Source organism: Hevea brasiliensis, chromosome 14 (genome assembly GCF_030052815.1).
Source record: "Hevea brasiliensis isolate MT/VB/25A 57/8 chromosome 14, ASM3005281v1, whole genome shotgun sequence".
In the NCBI taxonomy this organism is placed as follows: domain Eukaryota; kingdom Viridiplantae; phylum Streptophyta; class Magnoliopsida; order Malpighiales; family Euphorbiaceae; genus Hevea; species Hevea brasiliensis.
In genome coordinates this window covers 4,841,479-4,864,785 of record NC_079506.1, presented here as the reverse complement: position 1 = coordinate 4,864,785, position 23,307 = coordinate 4,841,479, and the positions used below count along the sequence as shown (strand labels likewise).

Here is a 23,307-nt window from a genome sequence, read left to right as displayed (position 1 = left end):
GAGCTGCTTCTCCCCAAAATTTTTCTGGACATGAGGCAGAAAGAAGAAGAGTACGTACAGAATCAAGAATATGGCGATGCTTGCGTTTGGCTCGCCCATTCTGTTGAGAGGTGTGAGGACAAGAACGTTGAACAACGGTGCCTTGTTGACTAAGAAACTGAAGTAAAGAAGAATCCTGATATTCCATGGCATTGTCTGTTCGGAGAATTTTAATGTCACAAGAGAACTGAGTTTTAATCATTTTTGCAAATGTGATGTAAATTTGTGATAACTCAGATCGATGTTTCAAAAAATATATCCAAGTAAACCGAGAATAATCATCAATAAATATTACAAGAGGAAGGGTGTAATGCCCTCACCGTAGGTAGTCCGTACATTTTACTATTCTGACGACTAATGTCTGTTCGGACAGTCAGGATGTCTGGAACTACACTTAAACTATAGTGAGGAGACATAAATTAATGAAATAAATATTAAAAAAAAATTCTACACATAAATTACTTGTTTTAAATGACATTAAATTTATAATAGACATGACAAGACAAGATAGGGTTCTCCGGCACCGAATGTGGCACTTCTTGCTCGGCTATACAATAGACGGGTAAGGGGCGTCAAATTTAGTGGTATCAGAGCAGAGGTTTAGGCGGTCCTAGACCTAGATAGATAGAAAGAAATAGCTGCATTACATGCATGGGCCTTTAGATAGAGTCGAGGTGACATTAATCCAGATCTGTTCTTTGTCTATTTTATAGGATGGATGGCGTCCGATCCGTCAGAGCACGGGTCTCCAAAACTGATAGAGGAAGAGGTAGAGAGTCACGCTTTGCACTGCGTCTAGTCGAGCGCGATGTGATAAGCAGAACCATCATTGAGTACTTTAGTAAGGACACAGCAGGCCTTCCTAGAGCAAATGACTCAATTGCTCCGTCAGGTCACCGGAGCTATGCCACCACCTCCCCAGCCAGTATATAGGACCCCAGTAGAGAGAGTTAGAAATGATGAGCAGTTCAGGAGGGCGAGCGGCGCAAGAGAGTGCAGACCTAGCTGATCCAGACACAGTACTATAGAGCGCAAGAGACCTAGGGGTATCGAGTCGGTCAGAGCAGAGAACAGAGGCAGAGGTTCTGATTTGCCCCGAGGAGAGGAGGTCAGACGGTTGTATCAGTTGGCAATTTTGCGGGTCTTATAGCACGGAGATTAACCCCGATGCCAGTTTGTACACATTGTAGGAAGAACCACAGAGGAAAGTGTAGATTGCTAACGGGTGGATGTTTCAGATGTGGGTCCATAGAGCTTTTTTTTTTTGAGAGATTGCCCACGGAGGAGTGCTCCCACAGCTCCACCACAGACTCAGAAGTCTGCCCCGACAGTATAGAGGGTAGAAGACCGATGAGACCAGAGATAGCTGGTACATCACAGAGAGCTTCTAAGACTATAGAACACCCCAAGGCTAAAGTAGCATCCCGCGTGTACTCTATGGCTCGAGAGGAGCCAAATCCGGTAGACGTTATCAGAGGTATATTTCCTAATTATAATACCTTTAAGTATGTATTGATAGACTCTAACTATGTTCACCCCTATATATGCATTGTACCTCCTGTTGAAATAGGATACCGATAGATGGGTCAGAAGATGACATACTTGTCACCAACCCTTTAGGTCACCGGGTGATTGTAGATTATCAACCGAAAAGGATCGTGTTAAAGATAATAGATGGAAATGAGAAGGAGGCTGTATATGAGATGAAAGAATATGAGTACAGAACTGGTTGAAAAAAAAAAGAGTTAGTTTATTGGGATATACCGCAGTAACTATGCAATGCTCTTGATGTTTGTGCTGTAAGCTGTAGATTACAGTACCGACTTGGGACTATTGTGTAAAGCTACGTATTTTCAATAGTAAATCGAGATAAGGATAAGATTGTAGAACAAGGATTAATAAGACAGACTAAAAAAAAAAGATAAAGTATTATAACACAAAAAGGTGAAAAGACAAGGAGATAGCGGTCCCTCGATTAATTACACTGTGTAAATTTCGAGGACAATTTTATTTAGAGGAGAAGAATTGTAACGCCCTCACCGTAGGTAGTCTGTACATTTTACTGTTCCGACGACTAATGTCTGTTCGGACAGTCAGGATGTCTGGAACTACACTTAAACTATAGTGAGGAGACATAAATTAATGAAATAAATATTAAAAAAAAAATTCTACACATAAATTATCTATTTTAAATGACATTAAATTTATAATAGACATGACAAGACAAGATAGGGTGCTCCGGCACCGAATGTGGTACTTCTTGCTCGGCTATACAATAGACGGGTAAGGGGCGTCACAAAGGGATTCTTGTCCATTAGTGAGAGGGCTCTTGCCAATATAGTTGAAGGCACCCTTTGTGGTGTAGTGTTAAATATATTAGATTATGTCTAGAGGAGACTGAGAGAGACTAACTAATATATTTACTATGAGCAGTTTGATGTAGTATTGATTCTCTTGGGTGTAATTGGGTTGATGGATAGTATAGCTATGAACTTGTAATGATGATTTATTTATTATTGATAGTGGAAGATGACATGCCCGTGGATGTAACCCTATATTGAGAGGGTAAACCACGTAAATATTGGTGTTTTGTGTGTTTGCTTTATTTCTTTGCAGTTTACATGCTTCCACGGTGCACAACAGTAAGTAACTACACAATCGTGTGGATCCCATGAAGTGACAGGATGTATGGACTTTGGAGCACTCTTGTCCTAGACTTGAATTATTGCAGGGAGTAAATAAATTGACTTGGGATATTTTTAATTGTATTATATATATATATATATATATATATATAAAGAAATTTATAATTTAATTCCAGAGTTCTATTCATATTTTTATTCTATATTATATTTTAGTCTTTAAATTTTAAAAAATTAATTATATAGTCCTTAAATTTTATACTACATTATTTAATATATAAAATAATTTAGTTCTCTATCAATAGATGAAATTTTTGTAATATTAAAATTATAAGAACTAAATGATTCATTTCTTAAAATCTAAGGATTAAAGTATAATATAGTGCAAAACTTAGATATTAAATAATTAATTTCTCAAAATTCAAGACTAAAATATAATATAAAGCAAAATTCAGGAGTCAAATTGTAAATTCCCCTTCCATGAATTCAGTGGCTGGAAACAATTATCCTGGACCCAGTCTGTCATGAGAAATCAGATTTAGATAAAGAAAAATTCATATTGATTGTATGGTTTTGCAATTTATGGTTGTATAAGTCAAGGTCAATACCCAAATTGACAATTGTAATTAATTTTATTAAGGAAGGTTTCATGACTAGACTTTCTTTATCAGATAGTTTATGGTAACATATCAAAACTTATTCAAAGGTATATATAGATTTCGGATCTAAACATTTTATATACACATATATTCATGAAAAACTCTTATTTTCATAGTTTATTAGCATAGGTAAACATTAGCTGAAGCAAGCCTTCGAAATCAATGCCAAAGAAAAGTCCAAGTGAACTTTGGAGTCATTAACACAAAATATCAAATTTCAAGAAGTAATTACCGAATGCCATCAGCCAAATAGGTCTTTGTAAGTGCTTGTTATGACATTTCAACCATGCATTATTGCGTCCTCCAAGTGGCACTCATCTTTCACTGTAATTTCTTTATCTGATGTTGAGATGTGACTGAATTTGCGTATTAATTCTGGGACTATCTGTTGAATTTTCTGATGCAAACTAGGAAAAGGAAGCTAGGCTGCTTCCTCTTGCAAGCATCAATGACTTCTTCTCACGTGCTTGCTATGGTAAGTGAGATGGTAGTAGCTTTATGTGAAATATTATCTTAATTGAATTTTCTTTTAAAATTACAGTGTAGCTAAGGTGATTTTAAACAAACTGATTCCTGGTTGGTTCCAATTTGTTTGATACTCTATTATTAATGTACTCTGCTATTAAGAGGCAGATTATAAATTTCAGCCATTTAAAAAATTAATTCTTTAATTTCTAAATATTAAATTATATTATATTTTAGTTTTTTTATTTTTAAAAACTAATTATTTGGTTCTTACATCACACTTTAATCCCTATAATTTTAATATGTAAAAAAATTTTATCATTTTATCTATGAATGAAATTGTTGTAATATAAAAATTATAGAGACTAAATTATTCTATATATATATATATATATATATATATATATATATATATATATATATATATATATATATATATATATATTAAAATTAAAGAGATTAAATAATTCATTTCTCAAAATTTAAAGACTAAATAAGAAGACATAAAAAAATGTAAATATTAAAAAAAAAATAGAGGACCATTGAAGAGAGCATGTTTTCTTTAAATTAAATTTGTAGCTATAACATCATTTAAAAATAGTATAATCCCTCAAAGACATATGAGTTGGAATTGTGATTTATAATTATGAGGTGTTGAAGTAACATTTAATAAAAAAAGAAAGCATTCGTATAAATAATTTACATCAAATGAAATTACTAATTGAACATTAGGAAAAATAATGGATAGTTAGGAAAAATAATGGATATTTAGGATGTATACAATAATTGATACAATAATTAAACTAATTAAAAATAGATACAATAATTGATAGGATGTATACAACTTTTTTTATATAATTTAAGACGATGAGTTTATAATTTTTTTTTATAATTTATATTTCTCACTATTTTTTTTATATGAAAATTCTAGTATGTGGGTATTCCTAACCTTTTTATTTTATTTGTAAGGGCTTGATATGACATTTCAACATTGTATTATTTGCGTCCTCCAAGATATACTCATCTTTCACTAGTAAGTTCATTTTCCTTTGTTTGATGTTGAGATGTTACTTTCAGATTTATTGAAGAAGAGATTGATGATTAGCTCTGTGGGGCTTTGGTCTATAAATGAATTTTTTTCATTTCTAGATGAATTTAAAAAACGTGTGGACAATTTGGGAGCACTCTTGTCCTAAACATGAATTTGATCTCAGAGTTTTATTCAAATTTATTTTATATTACCCTTTAATTTTTAAAATTTAATAAAATATTAATTATATAATTCTTAAATTGTATACTATATTATGTTTTAATCTTTGATTTTTGAAAATTAATTATTTAGTTTTAAAATTTTACATTACATCAAACTTTAATCTCTATAATTTAATATATAGAACAATTTATTTCTTCTATCAATTGATGAAATTTTTATAATATTAAAATCATAGAGATTAAATTGTTCTATATATTAAAATTAAAAGAACTAAATAATTTATTTATTAAAATTTAGAAAATTACAAAACTCATATTAAACAATCGATTTCTCAAAATTTAAGGATTAAAATATAATCTGAATAAAAACCCATGAGCCAAATTGTAAATTCACCTTTCGTGAATTCGGTGGCTAGAGTGCCTCTTAATTGAACTTTCTTTTTTAAAATTACATCCAGCTGGGATGATTTTAAACCCAGTGAATCCCGGTTGCAGATTGTCTGGTACTCTGTTTATTAACGGTGCTCAGTTATTAAGAGGCAGATTGTTAGCTTCAGCCATTTTGTAAGAAATTTCAGCCATATTTCAATGAAAAAAGCTCAATTGATGTCAATAGAAAATGCTTAACTGCGGCAATATAAATGGCCACCAAAACATATTTACTGTATTAAAACATTCATCTTTTGCAGGAATAATAATTAATTACATTGTCATTCACATACATTTTCAGTCTAAACCTCCATGTCAATTAGAATGGTTGTGTAAGCAATTGAGCACCATCCTTTCATGATTTTGATGATTATATTTGTGCAAGTAATTCGTTAACAAATGTAGAGAACAACATGTATTAGCCTGATAAGAAGAAAAGATGAGGAGGAAAAACCAACAGTGGTTTAAACCCAGGACCAGCAGGTCCAACCCTATACACCCAACCTATAATAACTAAACCACTTGTTGATGAAAAAAACCCCTCAAACAATGCAACGTAGATAAAGAGTCAATTAAATAAAGCAACATAGGCGGAATTGGTACACGATTCATTCTCTCTTATTGCAGAATCCAAAGCTCAAACTCAGAGACTTCTGGCCTGATGCAAATTTGCAATCTAAATCTCCATTTCTTGTGAGATACTAAATTGCATGTAAGCTCCTGACATTCCATTAATATAGTTGTGCAAGCAAACAAGTAGCTCATAGTATCATCCTTTTATGATTATAATCCTTGAATCAGCTTGAATTAAATCTTCGCCTCAAGCTGGAGACAATGACACACATTTGAAGAAATTATTTATCATGTTTTTCCAAATTTTATGGAAGAAGGAAGGATCCGAAAAACATGTGGCAAACACTACAAACCTGTTAAAAAACACTCCATCTAAACAATATGTGCTAGAGCAGGAATGCTACTGAAAATGTGCTTTGGGTATAAGCTTAGGAATAAGACCATTTCATTAAGTTTGCAAAGGGGAATCACAATTTGTGCCTAATTTGAGCTAATTACCACATGCTTGTATTATGCTTGATAAGTTTATAAGAGATGATGAGCTTAAATTCTTTAATTTTGAGGTGTTAATGTGTATTTGGTAATTGTTGAGGGTCATGATAGCATTCCATAGCATTTGGACTTTTTTTGGTAAGTGAAATCACAATTTTTCCTAAAACCTGCAGAAATGTGCTAATGATGTTGGTTACCTTAAGCTGTACCCTATGCAAATTATGCTTAACCCTAAGCAAATTTGTGTTTGACCCTAAGCAACACCAGAATCGTTAGTTCAGCAATTGCTGCATGCTTACCCTAAGTTGTACCCTACGCAAATCTTGCTTAACCCTATGCAAATTTGTGCAGACCCTAAGCATTACCCAGAATCTTTAATTTCAGAAATTGCTACATGCTTAACCTAAGCAACTATCCTATGCAAGTCACACTTAACCTTAAGTAATTTTGTGCTTACTCCAGCAAAATGCCTTGTGCCACTAGTAGACCCACCAGCAACAAGCTGAATAACAGTAAAGCCTTGACAGAAGAGCTTGAATAGTAGCAGTAGTTTAGTACTAGTTTTAGTTCTTCAATTCAGTTTTAGTTTCTATTTTAGGTTTATTTTGTAATTTATTTATTTTAATCTTCAAACTTTAGTAATAGTTGCAATACTTTGGTAATTAGTTTTTATGATTATATTTGCATTCATTTCCTTTAGTTTAGTTTATTTTATTTTATCTTCTGATATGGATATAGTTCTTCTATGAATGCTTTTTGGTTTAATTCTTGATTTAACTATTAGATCTTATTTCATTATACTTTTTCATCTTCTTGTACATTATTTTTGTACTTTATCTTTTATTCAGTCCTAATTTTGTTGATATTGATGAGTTGCACAATTTACTTTGAGCTGCATATGTTTAACATCATTTTGAGGTAACAGCTTACCCTTCTACTATTAATGCTTATGGTATGTTGCCAATGCTTATGCTTTTGCTTACCCTACGCAACAGGTTAAGCAGCATCTTAAGCAGTGTAAATTCATACATTTGGAATACTTTTTCACATTTTTCACTCTAAAACTTCATTGTTAATATCATTTTGAGCTAATTTTGGAATTCTTGAGCTTATATTAATTTAATCCCCAATTGTATATATTTCATTAATTGATTAGTTCACACAATTTTGCCCATCTTTGAATTCATTTTAGACATTGAGGATAATGTTTCATTTGAGTTTAGGGGTGAGGGCAAAATTTTTACAAAATTTTTAAAATTTTCTTTAAAATTTTTATTCATTCATTTATTGCATTTGATTCATTCATATATAGATAATCCATACACTTATATATATACCACACACATGTCTATATTCATACACATACATTTGCATATAGTTTTCATATAAATTACACTTAGTTTTAATTTGATTTATGCATTTATTTTAGGATCATGCATATCATAAAAATAATTTTTTACCTTGTCCTTAGAGGATTGAAGAATTGCTTTGAAGAGCAATTGAGCTTACTTTTAGAAGGGTTTGATGGATTGAAAGTTTTGGATAGGTGCAAGGTTATTAGATCCTTGCCTTAGTTTATACCTTCTTAGCCAAGGGTCACCCAATCAATTGCATTGAGTTTGAGTGCTTAGAGAAAACTCTAGGGTAAGAAGTAGCTAATTATTGTCTCACCAATCCGAGAATAATCCTTCTAAACTTTTTAAGGTGAAATCATAGCATGCACTTGAAAAAAAAAATGATCTAGGCATTCTTTGAATTTTAAACTCATATTTTAGCCTTAGCCAATCTCACTTTAAAATTTCCCTTTGGAACCAATTTGAGCCTATATTTATCCCTCTTATTTCTTTGGAACTCACATTAATGCCTAGCCATAAACCAAAACACTTACCTACACTCCATGAGAATAATTCTTTGAGTGATAGATACACTTAAAAAAAAAAATAATAATAATAAATATAAAAATATAAAAATAAAAAGAAAAAGAAAAAAAAATATAATAATTAGCTGGGAGAAGTGACTAAAGTAAAAAGGCAAGCAAATTCAATTATGGTATGTAAAGTAATTCCCCACCCAAGTACACAAAGAAATGAGTTTGGGGGTGAATTGAAAGGGACAATTGTAATTCAAAGTCAATGTTATTTATGTAGTCCCTCTAAAAGCTTCAAAATTATATGCTAGCATTGGTGAATAGTTGTAAAGTTCCTTCTCCCATTTGATTATTATAAAAAAAAAGAAAAAAAAAAGAAAAGAAAAAAAATGTGTCTTAATCTTTTAATAATTTGATTATTTTCATATTTTGTTACCTTTATCCTTTGCTTGTCAGCCACATTATCACCCCCTTAGCTCCATTACAATCCTTGAAAGTCTTTTTTGATCTTTTGATGGTGTTTTGTTATATTAGTGGAGACTGGAATAGGAGAATTGCCTATGAGATTGGGATATCATTAATCCATTAATTTACTTCCATCATTATTTAAGACACTTTAGTATATGGATTACTCTATAGTCTATTTAGGCATGATTATTCTTTGTGATTGATTGGTTTGGGCTTGATGATATGGATAATTGACCCAAGGCTAAGCGGTGATAACTTTGGTAAGGATTGAATTCTTTGTACTTTGAAAGTGGGTATATGGTTTATTGGTGGCTAAAAGTAAGCTTGAGAGTTTGGATAAGTAATTTTCATCCCCAAATTACATTAATTATTTTTAATTTGCTTGAGGACAAGCAAAGGTTTGAGTTTGGAGGAATTTGTTGCACTCATTTCATATAGGCATTTTAGGGTAGTTTTGCATCCATTTTGCCCTTATATTTTAGTATATTTTATGTTTTTAGCTTTATTTTAGCTTATTTGTTAACTTTAATTACTTTATATTTGATTTTTGTAATTTTATTATTTTTAATAGGTTTTTGCGGCAAATTGAGGGTAAATGAGTGCATTAGAAAGTGATTTGAAGAAATTTTGAGCTCCTTGAGCATGGAGAAAAGTTAAAGAAATCAAGCTTGAAAGATCAAGTTAGTCGAAATTTGCTTGAGACTTTGCTTATGATGTTGCTTAGGGTATGTCATATTGCTTAACCTTAAGCCTGGTTAAGCCGCAAGCCAAGCACAGCTTAAATCCTACACATTCAAGCTTTCATCCCAAAACCTGCCAAGAATTGCTTAAGATCCTGCTTGAGATCCTGCTTAGGGTAAGCAGCAATGCATAAGGTGCAGCACAGGTCAAGCTGGAAGTCAAGCATGAGCAGAAAAACACATTTTATTCCAAGCCTGCCGAGATTTGCTGAGGGTCTGCTTAACCTTAAGCAGACAGTGCAATCAAAGGCCGAAATTTGCTGAAGAAGCTGCTTAGGGTTAAGCAGTACCCTAAGCTGCATCGCCTGAATGTGAATAATGTCACGACTTGGATAATTTTACACCTCATTTCCTATCCACTCCTTGGCTCTTATCTATTTTTAGGGCAACCTTTGAAACCATATAAAAGCATCATTTTCTAGTTTTTTTCCATAAGAGGAAACAGGAAGAAACAAAGGAAAGAAAAAAATTATAAATAGAGAGAGGAGCAGGACGCCATTTTTCTGAGGGAGGAGCTGCTGCAACCATCTTTGGAAGCTCCAGAAATCAGAGTTTTGGGTTCTTCTACCTGGGTTTTTCTATTTTTAGTCCTCTTATCATGTTTTTCTTTATTTTTCTATCAATCTTTCTTGTAAATACCAACATGAGTGAGTAAATCCATTGGATTTCAGAGTTGGAAAAACATATTTTAGATTAATTTGTGGATTTGGACTGGTTATTTTTATATTTTATATAAATATGAGTTTTAATTCCTTCCTTGTGTGCTTGATTTACTTACATAATATTGGTACCCATTGGGTATTGTGTTAATCTTTGATTGAATGACCGAAAGGTAAAAGTCATTGATAGATAATCAAAGATTGGAACTTAAAATTACCTAGATTTAGAAATAAACTAGGATTTTAAGAGGAATTAATAATTGGTTACAAAACTTAATGGGTTTTAAAGTAATCAAATAACAAACGAAAGTAGGTTTGGTTATTTTAGAATACACTTTGGTTTGCTTGAAAAAGATATCGAAAGAATTTAGAATTAATCACCTTCAAACTCTATTTTTCCCTAAAAATTGAAATACCCAAGACAAATCCCAATTAATTTATGCATAAACCCCCAACTCTGAAATCACTTTTAACATAATTAGACTTTGATTTAAATTACCCATTATTAATTTAGTTTAATTGCAAACTAGATTTAGAATTTATTTGCTTGCTCTTTACCCATTCCAATTAGATTAATCAATTTACTTTGCTCATTTACATTTACCAATTATTCATCAATCATTAGCCCAAATGATTGTTTCATTTATAGTTTGGTACTCAAACAACAAATTCTCGTGGGAAAGATACTTGATTCATCGCTGTATTACTTAAGACGACCCGTATACTTGCAGATACGCCCATCATATATATATATGCTTTGTAAGTGTTTGTCGAACAATCATATATAGAGGCGTAAGAAAATACTATAGAAATATTAAAATGAGGATAAAGAAGGTTTCATAATTAGACTTTTTTTTTTTATCAAATAGATCATCCTAACTTGTTAAAACTTATTTAAAAGTATAGATTTCAAATTTATACATAAAAAATTCTTAATTTCACAGTTTATTAGCACATGTAAACATTGGCTGAAAGCAAACATAGGAATCTAATGCCAAATAAAAGTCCTAATAAATTTTGGAGCTGTTGACACAAAATGTCAATTTTCTTGATGGGTTTCCCTTAATATCTTCATTAAACATTTTTAATGAAATGAAAGTAAAAGGAAAAAAAAGGTATGGTTGTAAGTAAGTCAAGATCAATACTCAATTTTGAGAAATTAAATTGCTTTTGCTTTGTAAGGTAATGAAATTGTTGATGTAATTAATGAATATTTTAGTTTAAGAGAAGAAATAAATAAAAAAAATTCAAAGATATTTTAATTTTATTTTTACAGGAGTTGAGATGTATCATGAGGCATTTATAAAAATTAAAATGTGTTAATATTCTAAAAGTGTATAATGTCACAAAATTTTTTAAGTTAAATTCAGATAAAATGATATATTCAGCCAAAAAAATAAGGAAAAAAATAAACACATGAGCCCTATTCAAGGTTTGTAAGGAACTACAAAATCGTGTGGATCCCATGAAGTGACAGAATGTATAGACTTTGGAGCACTCTTGTCCTAGACTTGAATTATTGCAGGGAGTAAATAAATTGACTTAGGATATTTTTTATTGTATTAGAGGCAAATATATATATAAAGGAAATTTATAATTTGATTCAAGAGTTCTATCCATATTTTTATTTTATATTACACTTTAGCCTTTAAATTTTAAAAAATTAATTATATAGTCCCTAAATTTTATACTATATTACGATTTAATTCATATTTTTTAAAATTAATTATTTAGTCTCTAAATTTTACACTACATTACACTTTAATCCCTATAATTTTAATATATAGAATAATTTAGTTCTCTATCAATGGATGAAATTGTTGTAATATTAAAATTATAGGGACTAAATAATTCATTTCTTAAAATCTAGGGACTAAAGTATAATATAGTGCAAAACTCATATATTAAATAATTAATTTCTTAAAATTCAAGGACTAGAATATCATATAAGGCAAAATCTTGGGGTCAAATTGTAAATTCCCCTTTTGTGAATTCGGTGGCTTGAAACAATTTGCCTAGACCCAATCTGTCATGGATTCAATGAAATTTATGTATTCAATAGAGAGTTATCACCATACATTTTGTATGCTGAATTCATGAGAAATCAAATTTAAGTAAGAAAAAGAATTGTAATTTATGGTAGTGTAAGTCAAGGTCAATACCCAATTTGACAATTGAAATTAATTTTATTAATGAATATTTCAGAGAAGAAAAAGAATTGGAGAGCCCACACGGTTTGTAATTAAGGTATAGAATATTTGAGCTTAAGAGAAGAAAAGGATGAAATAGATGTAATCCAATGCTTGGTTGGGTAGGTATACATGTGATGTCTACATGTGGATCTATACCTAAAATTCAATATTTATAACTGAAATTGTTGATGCATTCAATGAATATTTCAGTTTAAGAGAAGGAAAAATAAATAAATAAATAAAAGGAAACATAACCCACAAGGCAAAAATCTAATACATACTGAATTACCTGTGGGAGAAGGAAAGAAATGTTAATATCTGAAAGGACAATGCAACAGTGGGCATAGTCGAGTGATAACTATGTATAGATTGGAGCTGAGGATAAAAGAAGGAAGGTTTCATAACTAGACTTTCTTTACCAGATAGTTTATGGTAACATATCAAAACTTATTCAAAGGTATATATAGATTTCGGATCTAAACATTTTATATACACATATATACATGAAAAACCCTTATTTTCATAGTTTATTAGCAGAGGTAAACATTAGCTGAAGCAAGCCTTCGAAATCAATGCCAAAGAAAAGTCCAAGTGAACTTTGGAGTCATTAACACAAAATATCAAATTTCAAGAAGTAATTACCGAATGCCATCAGCCAAATAGGTCTTTGTAAGTGCTTGTTATGACATTTCAACCATGCATTATTGCGTCCTCCAAGTGGCACTCATCTTTCACTGTAATTTCTTTATCTGATGTTGAGATGTGACTGAATTTGCGTATTAATTCTGGGACTATCTCTTGATTGAGAAGTTGAATTTTCTGATGCAAACTAGGAAAAGGAAGCTAGGCTGCTCCTCTTGCAAGCTTCAATGACTTCTTCTCACGTGCTTGCTGTGGTAAGTGAGATGGTAGTAGCTTTATGTGAAATATTATCTTAATTGAATTTTCTTTTAAAATTACAGTAGCTAAGGTGATATTAAACAAAGTGATTCCTGGTTGGTTCCAATTTGTTTGATACTCTATTATTAATGTACTCTGCTATTAAGAGGCAGATTATAAATTTCAGCCATTTTGCGAGAAATCTCAGCCATTTAAAAAATTAATTCTTTAATTTCTAAATATTAAATTATATTATATTTTAGTTTTTATTTTTAAAAACTAATTATTTGGTTCTTACATCACACTTTAATCCCTATAATTTTAATATATAAAATAATTTTATCATTTTATCTATGAATGAAATTGTTGTAATATTAAAATTATAGAGACTAAATTATTCTATATATATATATATATATATTAAAATTAAAGATATTAAATAATTCATTTCTCAAAATTTAAAGACTAAATAAGAAGACATAAAAAAATGTAAATATTAAAAAAAAAAAAAATAGAGGACCATTGAAGAGAGCATGTTTTCTTTAAATTAAATTTGTAGCTATAACATCATGTAAAAATAGTATAATCCCTCAAAGACATATGAGTTGGAATTGTGATTTATAATTATGAGGTGTTGAAGTAACAATTAACGAAAAAAGAAAGCATTCGTATAAATAATTTACATCAAATGGATATTTAGGATGTATACAACAATTGATACAATAATTAAACTAATTAAAAATAGAAACAATAATTGATAGGATGTATACAACTTTTTTTATATAATTTAAGACAATGAGTTTATAATTTTTTTTTTTTATAACTTATATTTCTCACTATTTTTTTTATATGAAAATTCTAGTATGTGGGTATTCCTAACCTTTTTATTTTATTTGTAAGGACTTGATATGACATTTCAACATTGTATTATTTGCGTCCTCCAAGATATACTCATCTTTCACTAGTAAGTTCATTTTCCTTTGTTTGATGTTGAGATGTTACTTTCAGATTTATTGAAGAAGAGATAGATGATTAGCTTTGTGGGGCTTTGGTCTAGAAAGCTGGTTGATAGTTGAACAAAGGATAGTATCACTACAAGATTTTTTCATATTACAAATGAATTTTTTTTATTAATTTGAAATATAGAAAAATCTATTTATAAAATTATTTACAAAAAAATTTACAAATGAAACAGAATCAGTTTATATAATCCTTATTTATATTTTTTCACAGATAAATTTAAAATCCATTTGTAAATACAAATGAATTTACAAACAAGAGGAGGCACTTGTCCCACATCGGAAAGGAATGGGTCCTAGGCTCCTTATAAGCGGGCGTGCTGTACACCCCATCAAGTGCATCTTTTGAGGAGAGGGTGATGACCCCGTGACATGGTAACTATGGGTCAATTATGGAAGTGCATGTACTTCTCTTTCACTACACACAAAGAAAAACCTAGTTCATATCAAGAAGAAGTTTATAAATCACATAAAAACACCCACACGCATACACACACAAGCATAAAATCAGTGTAATAATAAATTGAATAATTGAAACTCAAAACTCATCTGAATCCAAAAGGCACCTTTTCGCAACTTCCTAATAGCTTTTGTGAAACTCTTGAGCAATGGTCATATATACTGTTTTGCATGGTGGTTGTGCCCATAAGGTTTCCTTTATAGTATAAACTGCAGTTTTTTCCATAATCCATCAGACGGAAAATTTTGCACAATGCACTTGACTGTCAAAAAATGGAATTTTTTTTTTTAAAAAAGAACAAATAATTTATACTTTGGATCATGTTCATATAAGGCATGTGAAATTTATACTTGGATTATGTTCATATAAGGCATGTGAAGGTGATGAACATACCAAAACAAACACTTTCTTGCATAAGACAGGCCTATTCACAACTGCTTTTCCCCTGCACCTTTCAACAAGATAGAACCATTATCAATTTCCAAACTCTGGAATTGAAGACAACAGTTGCAGAATGCTTTTTGAAATCCCATGGCTCAATTAAAATTACATGGAAATGCTTCAATCTACTGATTCACAATATTTGCAGAACAGCATTAAAAGGATAACAGTATCAGAAGTTCCTCCATTTGCTGCATTAATCTTCAACAACATTAAGAACTGAAAAAAAGTTACAAACAATTCACCAATCACATGAATGATTTCTAAAGTGAAGAAACAGATGGAAATAATATATGAAAATGTAAAACTCATATATAAAAAAAAATAATAATAAAAACAGAGGAGCATTGAAAAGACCATGTTTCTTCCATATCACATGCCTGGAGATTAGACCTCAATTTTGGGCAAACGCTTTACATTTTCTAGAAGAAACTCCTGATTATCATTTTGTTTTCCCGGAAACCAAATCAAAGAACGGTAAAACTATGGGCTGTTTGATATTTAATTGTTCATCTAAAAGAAAATATAACAATAAAAGATAGAAAAAACAACCCAGTAGTAATAATACGTACCACACAACTGGAAGGAAGGAATAAGTTAGATTTGAAGAAATATTAAGTGTTGAATCTCATTCTGTTTACAGAACCAATGATTTTTCCAACACTGCATGCTGCATATCAGAAGACAAAGCAGCCGTTGATCTTCAAAATGGAAGTTGTACCTTATTTGAAGAAGCCATCAATAAAGAAATTCTAGAGTCTGAGGTTGTTATAAAGTGGCAGCAATTTGAAGTTCATCAACGGCCAAGAGGTGCCATTCATTAAATATTAAGAAGAGAAGCACCATAGCATTCTGCATTTGTTATTGTACAGATGAAAATCCTTGCAATCAGCAGCTTCTCTAGGCAAGGGAGATGAAACTTCAATTTGACGTAATTAGAGAGGAATACTTCAAAATTTGAAAAGAACATGAAAATGTTGCCAGCAATTTATCGATAAATGAGATGGACAGAGGTCTTAACTTGCAGAAGCAGATAGAACCATCCAAATTGTAGCATAGAATGTTCAAAGAAACACTTTCAACGCAACACGACAAAAGGAATATCTACAACTGTTTATTAATTTCAGGTGACAGCAGCCATTATATGAAGGTCTCAAAGCATTGAAACCCAAAACTTCATCCGAGTCTAAAGTGCTTCCACATAACTCTTTGAAGATCAATGGTCATATTGTTTACACTTAAAATATCCGTCAGGCCAGGGGCAAGCACTGCATTAAGTTTTTGAGAACAACAATGAGAATTATGCCTTAGCCATAAAATTTAAATATAAGGAGGTTCATTATTTTATCAGCTAAGGCACTTACTAGCTTGTCAGTTTCTGCATAGAAAATCAATTCTCCTGCAACATGTAGAAGCTGAAATTCTAGTATGGATTTCTTTGCAGTGACACTTCCAGTTAAAACTAGAGAACCAAGAAAACAAAATTAACAAATAAATACTTGCTGGTAAGTATGCATCAGTGACTCAAGAAGCCTACATATAAGGCATAAATTGGCCAACATGTTTCTCTTAAAAGAATGAGTGGCATAATTATAACATGCAAGCAAAGGCAGAATCATGCATAAAATCCTTAAGTGTCTATTGGGAAAGGAAGAATCATATCTGTCAACTGGTGAACAGTACTGGATTTCACTCTGCTCATTTAACGTTGTCAAATTAACACAAGGAAAAAAAAAACACAGGGATCTGGTAATAAAAAGTACAATTGATTCCACAATTACATAAATTAATGAATTTTGGAAAGAATAAATAAATAAATAAAATATAAAACTATAATTATTATGAAGAACCATATGACCTTTGAACACATCAAGCTCACAAGATAGGGCTTCAATTTGGGGCAAATGCTTTACATTTTTTTTGGAAGAAACTCAAAGGTAGTCATTTTTTCCTGAAAAACCAAATTAAATATCAGGAAAAGTTCGTAACAAAAAAAATTGTTGGGAAAACCCATACTACTTACCACATTGTGCGATCGAACGTGTGAATTAGATTGGAAGAAAATGTTGTTGAATATCATTTGGCTTTTTCCATCTCCGCATTAAGCTGTTTAGATGACAATGACCTTGATCAGAATGATTCCCATCCTACAGTTTAGAAGCCGCATAATTTTCAATCCAAAAAGAGAAAAAATTTAGGAAGCCAGAAATAAACCCTTGTGAGTGAAATTGAGCAATTAAGTACACGAAATTGTCATAGTTAACTCACCAATTGTCAACATCAACATATATGAACAACTGCTTTGAGGTGAGTTTGGGCGTCCACCGAGGTGAAGACATCAAATTCATAATGACAAGAAGATTACAATTAGAGACCAACGAATCATGTTTCAGCTTCAAATTTGAATATAGTGAGTTTCATCATTTTATTAACTAAGGCACTGACCAGCTACAAGGGATTGTGGGACTTCTTCATAGTGGCAACTCCAGTTAAAACAACAGAATCAAGAAAACAAAATTACAAAATTAAGTAGGAATCATGGTCTTAAGTTTATAACCAAGAGTGAATAATTGTTGACAAACTGGTAAGTGCAAAATAATTAAGGCAAGCTGTTAACTAACTTACAAAAAGAATGCGAAGACAAGTTGATCAATGACAATGCCCTTCATCGAAATTTCATATATGAAGCTACTCAATGAATCCCAATCCTAAAGTTCAGAAGCGGTAGCAGTACATCCACCAATTGTCATGGTTACACACCACCACAGCTTATCTCTTGAAGGGCTGGAGAAGCTAGCTTCGAAATGATTCCTCCTGCGATGTTAAAGAGAATAGCATCTGCCATTGCTTTTCAAGTGAGTAGAAAGTAAAGGTAAGGCAAATTGGGAAGTGTTCAAGTTTTGAAGAGAAGAGAAGGATTATGAAAGCGTGTGGAGGATGACAAGGATGAGAATGCTTTTCTGATGGAGTTCTTAATTAATAGGAAAGCTAGGGTCAAATGGAGTTATCTCTTAGGAAGGAAATGCTTATTCAATTTCCTTAAGGGATATATTGAAGAAAATATACATATATATATATATATATATATATGAAGCCGGTGTCTAAAATAGGCTAATAAGAGATTGCCGCATGTCTATTCCTTCGAATGTGCCAATTGGCACACTTAAATTTTTCATATATTTTATTTTATTTTATTGTTATATTTTCATAATTAATAATAATTAATATGTACATATTAAATATAATTCATTAGTTTTATTGTCTGCTAATTAATATGTGATTTTAATTTGTAATTTCCTACTTACTTAATATAACATTAATAATAGTGGAGTAAACTTTTAACGCATTTTATTTTTATTTTTAATTTTATATATATATATATGCACTCAGGGGTTGGATGAACATGCATAGAGGGAATAATTTTACAATGAACGAGTTATTCCATATAATCATATTACATGAAGTGACAATCCAATCATTTATTACTTTTAAAAGGGAAAATTATTTTAAACATGTATACATAACTACATTTTATAGGACCCATTATCATTTATTTAGCATTTTATCACTGGTTTGCCATTCCCCATATGCAAACAGACATGGAATCACGAGTTAGGATGTAATTTCTCCACAGAAGGATGTGCACGCCCATTCATTCATCTATGCATCTTTTAGACTGAAAAAAAATTTTAATATCTCTTATGTGCATGTGTATCCATTCTTTATATATATATATATATATATATATATATATATATATATATATATATATATATATATATATATATATATCTTAGCAATAATTCGACAATAAAAGATTGTATAAAAAGATTTTAATATCAAACTAAAGTATTATTCATTGGTTTGATAATTTTTTTTAAATCATAATTAACTAATGCTATATATTTTTCTCTCTTCTCATGTGAATAATTATATGAAATCAATAAATATAAACAATTAAAAATATAAAAAAATAAAATGGCATTCTTTAATTTTATATAATAGTAATTTAAACATTTTAAAACCTCCAAATATATATATAATTGGTTAACAAGAGATTACCATAATGGAAGTGTGAAAAGTGTACACATCCAAATCATTCACTTTGGTTTCAATTTTAGTTGTATTTTTATTATTAATAATAATTAATATGTATATATTAAATAAAAATTATTAATCTTATTTTTACTACTAATTAATATGTGAGATTTTAAGTTATCTATTACTAATATAACATGTTAATAATAGTAAAAAAATGGGAAGATTTCAATATCTCTTATAGACACGCCCATTCATGTTCTTTATATATCTTTTGAGCAATAAAAAAGGAAAAAAGCTCAATATTCACTTTATACATCTTTTGAATAATAATTTGACAGTAAAAAATCATATAAGAGATTTTCGATATCAAATTAAAGTATTTTTCATTGTTTGGTTAATTTTCTCAAATAATAATTAATACTATCTAATTAAATAATTGTGTAAAATTAATAAATATAACAATTAAAAATATAATAAAAAATAAAATAACATATTAAAATTTTATATAATAATAATTTAAAAAATTTAAATAACCGCACAACCGAGCAAATTCCTAGTTAAAATAAAATCTGAGAGGCTGAACAATCATTTATGTATGTCGAAAATGTTTACAAACTACCATCCAAAATGTTTACAATCATTTATCTCAATTATTTATATGATAATATGATATTTTAATTCTTTATTCAGAATATCTATCAGGAAATTTTCTGAGTCAATCTGATGATTTTTTCTTTAAAATATTATCTTTAAAATATATATCATATATGTGTATATGTCAAACAGGTGGTGGAGAAGCCAAAGTTGCAAGTATAATATGGCCCTGCCCTCATTTTCCTAGAAGAGTGATGAACACTCAATTCTAGGGTTGTGCACGGTTCTTGAGAGAACCGAACTGAACCAAAAAATCGTACCGAACTAATAAGAATCACACCGAATCGAATTTATTTTGATACTTTAGTTTGGTTCTGATTTTTTACTAAGAACCAAACCGGAGCCGTATCGAAACCGAACCGGAACCAAATCAAGAATCGAATTTATACATATGTTTTTCTATGTTTTTCTAGATGTATTATATACTTTCAATATAATTATATATATTTATATATGTATATATAATTATGAAGTAAATACAATATAATATTATATTTCATTTTTCTATATTTTCTTTATAATTTTAGTTATAAATATATTAAATTATCTAATCCTAAATTATATATACATTTTATGTATAGCTAAAAGATATATTATATGATATATTATGTATTAATAATCCAATTTAAAACTTCAATGCTAATTTAAGAATGACTTTTTAAGGAAATAATGACATAAAATTGTTTTAAAAATCGAAAACCAAACCGGAACCGTACCAAACCGAATCAGAACCGAAGAACCAAGAACCATACCAAATCGTAATCGAAATAATGAAAAACCGAACCGAAATCGTATTGAAATTTCTATTTGATTCTAGTTCCTAGCCAAACTCCGAACCGAACCGGAACCGAACACCTACTCAATTCCTACTCCCTTTTCCTCTTTCCTTCAAGTAATGATGTGAAAAGGAAAGGCACTTGCTAATTTATTTATTTTTCTTCTTTTTCAATCACTGAGATGGAAAATTCAATATTGTTGACCTCCTTTTTCACTCTTTCTCGTATAAGCATTTTCTTTCGCTAAAAGTAGGTGCAGTGTTGGGTATATATATAAAAATTACGTGTATAGAAGAGTTTTGGATGTGAAAATTTATTTCTTTAATATATATATATATATATATATATATATATATATATATATATATATATATATATATATATATATATGTTGTTGTCAAAGAGTTTTTTTTGTTCTTTTTTTTATAAGCATTGTCAAAGGGTTGCTGGAGAAGCCAAGTAGCAAATACAACAGGTTCCACTATCATGTTCTTCGAAAGTGATGAAAATGCATAATATTAATATATTATTGCCGATGTTAGGTAAATGATTGACATATATTGTCTTCTAATTTGTTTTTTAAAAGAAAATTTATAATAAATTATTGCAGAGAAACAATAAATTTCCGAACTATATCCCAATCGATTTCAGGCTTATTCTTTCTTGTGCAGTCAGCTCAGATTTCATTCGTAGTTATCAATCTGGCAAAGGTAATGGACTTCATTTGGGTTGTAATCATGTATTAAAAGATAGAGTTAATTGCAAAAAAAAATCTTGAAATTTAGTAATTTTTGTAATTAAAACTTTAAAATTTATATAATTATCAATTAAACCCTCACATTTGATTGATGTCTCAAATTAAACCTAACCGTTGTTAGTATACTTAATGAACTTGAACATTAGCTACCATATCATCATTGGAAAAGCCATATTAGAAATCTCAAGTTTGTGTTAATTGCCAAAAAACCATGAAATTTATCAATTTTTACAATTAAATTCTGAATTTTGCATAATTACCAATTAAACTCTCATATTTTATTGATGTTTCAAATTGACCCAACCTTCAATAAATTATTAGTATATTTCAATAAACCTAAAATTACTAGCTAAATTTTGTTCCATGGATACATTTACCTTATCCTATTCTAATCAACTTACACATTCAAGTCAACATTAACAAAACTTGTTCATTGTTACTATACATATCCATAACAACATAATACATCCTTTCAATTTTTTTAGTTTTCGTCAACACTTCAACTCTGCTTCACATATTGTTAATCGGTGTATCATTTTAATTATACCTTTTACTGAGCTTTATCCATTTTTTAGTGATTTTGCTGTAAAGCCCATCCAACTCAGTAACTTTTTTCTTAAGAGCATTTCTTTACCAAAGTAAATGTATAAGTAGCTCATTCTCCCAGCCATTACAAGATGGATCAAATCACATGAAGAAAGAATAATCATTCTCCTAAATTAATTGCTCATTAATATCAGTTATCAACAAAAATCATTCCCCTAAATTAATTGCTCATTAATATCAATTATCAACAAACTTATAAAGTACATCTCCCAACCAAAATAGTCAAAGCAAAAACGATTAAAATTACCGACAAAGCATTACATACTAATGGTTTATTGATGGTCAGGTCAATTCGAGACATTAATAAAACGTGAGGGTTTAATTGATAATTATACAAATTTCAGGGTTTTATTGTAAAAATTAGTAAACTTCATGATTTTTTTGACAATTAAACCTGATTTGGGGTCTCTGATGTCACTTTTTTCAGTTATAATATGGCACTGGAGTGGAATTCTTGTTAACTATAATAACAGTTTATTAATAAATTATAGAAGAACAAGGATAGAAAACATGCGCGCAAATACATTTGAAGTAATTATTCACTAGGCATTTCCCAAATTTTGTAGAAGAACAAAGGATCGAAAACATGCGCATTTATTGTATTTTAAATTTAAAATGTAATAAATATATTATTACCCTTACGACTAAAAGGAGTTCAACACACTAATTACTTATTATTTTTTTAACATTTTTTAAAGGTGTAAACACCATTATTTTGCTTTCATTTATGCTTTCAAATTAATAATAAATCCTTTAAGTAAAATCATTTTTAAGAATTTTCATTCTATAAATTACTTAAATTAAGTAAACAAATTATTTCATGAAAAAAAAATATTCCACTTGCTAATTTTAGACCACTAAGCCAAAATTGATAAGCTGTGTGGTAAGCACAGTAATGTGTTCTTTCCTCGAAACAACGGCACCTTCCCCTTCATTTATAAAGTAATGTATATTTAGGATCTAACGCAATAAACAAGGTCAATGTAGGAAAGTTCATCCATTAAATTGTTCAGAAAAGGAATTTATATAATGACAAGAACTAAAATCAATTCAATTAATTTTTTTTGTTGGTTTAATTTTTATATTTGAATAATATACTATTAATAGTACTCAAAATTTTGAGTTGCAAAATAAGCCACTTATTAAATTAATAAAAGAGCTGACATAGCGTATAGTATGAAAAAGGATTAATATACAATTAAACTCTTGAAAATAAATAAGATTTAATCTAAAATTT

The 23,307-nt window shown here is 29.9% G+C and overlaps 1 long non-coding RNA gene and 1 pseudogene across 2 annotated transcripts in view; both read right to left on the bottom strand.

The window, feature by feature from the left end:
• Nucleotides 1-23,307, bottom strand: part of LOC131172486 (putative disease resistance protein RGA3) — a 99,251-nt pseudogene that overhangs the window by 63,359 nt on the left and 12,585 nt on the right.
• LOC110663152 (uncharacterized) overlaps nt 14,739-23,307 on the bottom strand; it is a 35,198-nt gene continuing 26,629 nt past the window's right edge. The window contains exons 5-10 of one of the 2 annotated variants that reach the window (XR_009142990.1): nt 17,260-17,383; nt 17,095-17,187; nt 16,601-16,698; nt 15,346-16,504; nt 15,189-15,246; nt 14,739-14,753 (exon numbers count right to left, since the gene is read on the bottom strand). This is a non-coding gene — a long non-coding RNA (uncharacterized LOC110663152). Of the gene's footprint in view, nt 14,754-15,188; nt 16,505-16,600; nt 16,699-17,094; nt 17,188-17,259; nt 17,384-23,307 lie in introns of both variants that reach the window. The other variant, XR_009142989.1, reaches the window with a different exon arrangement.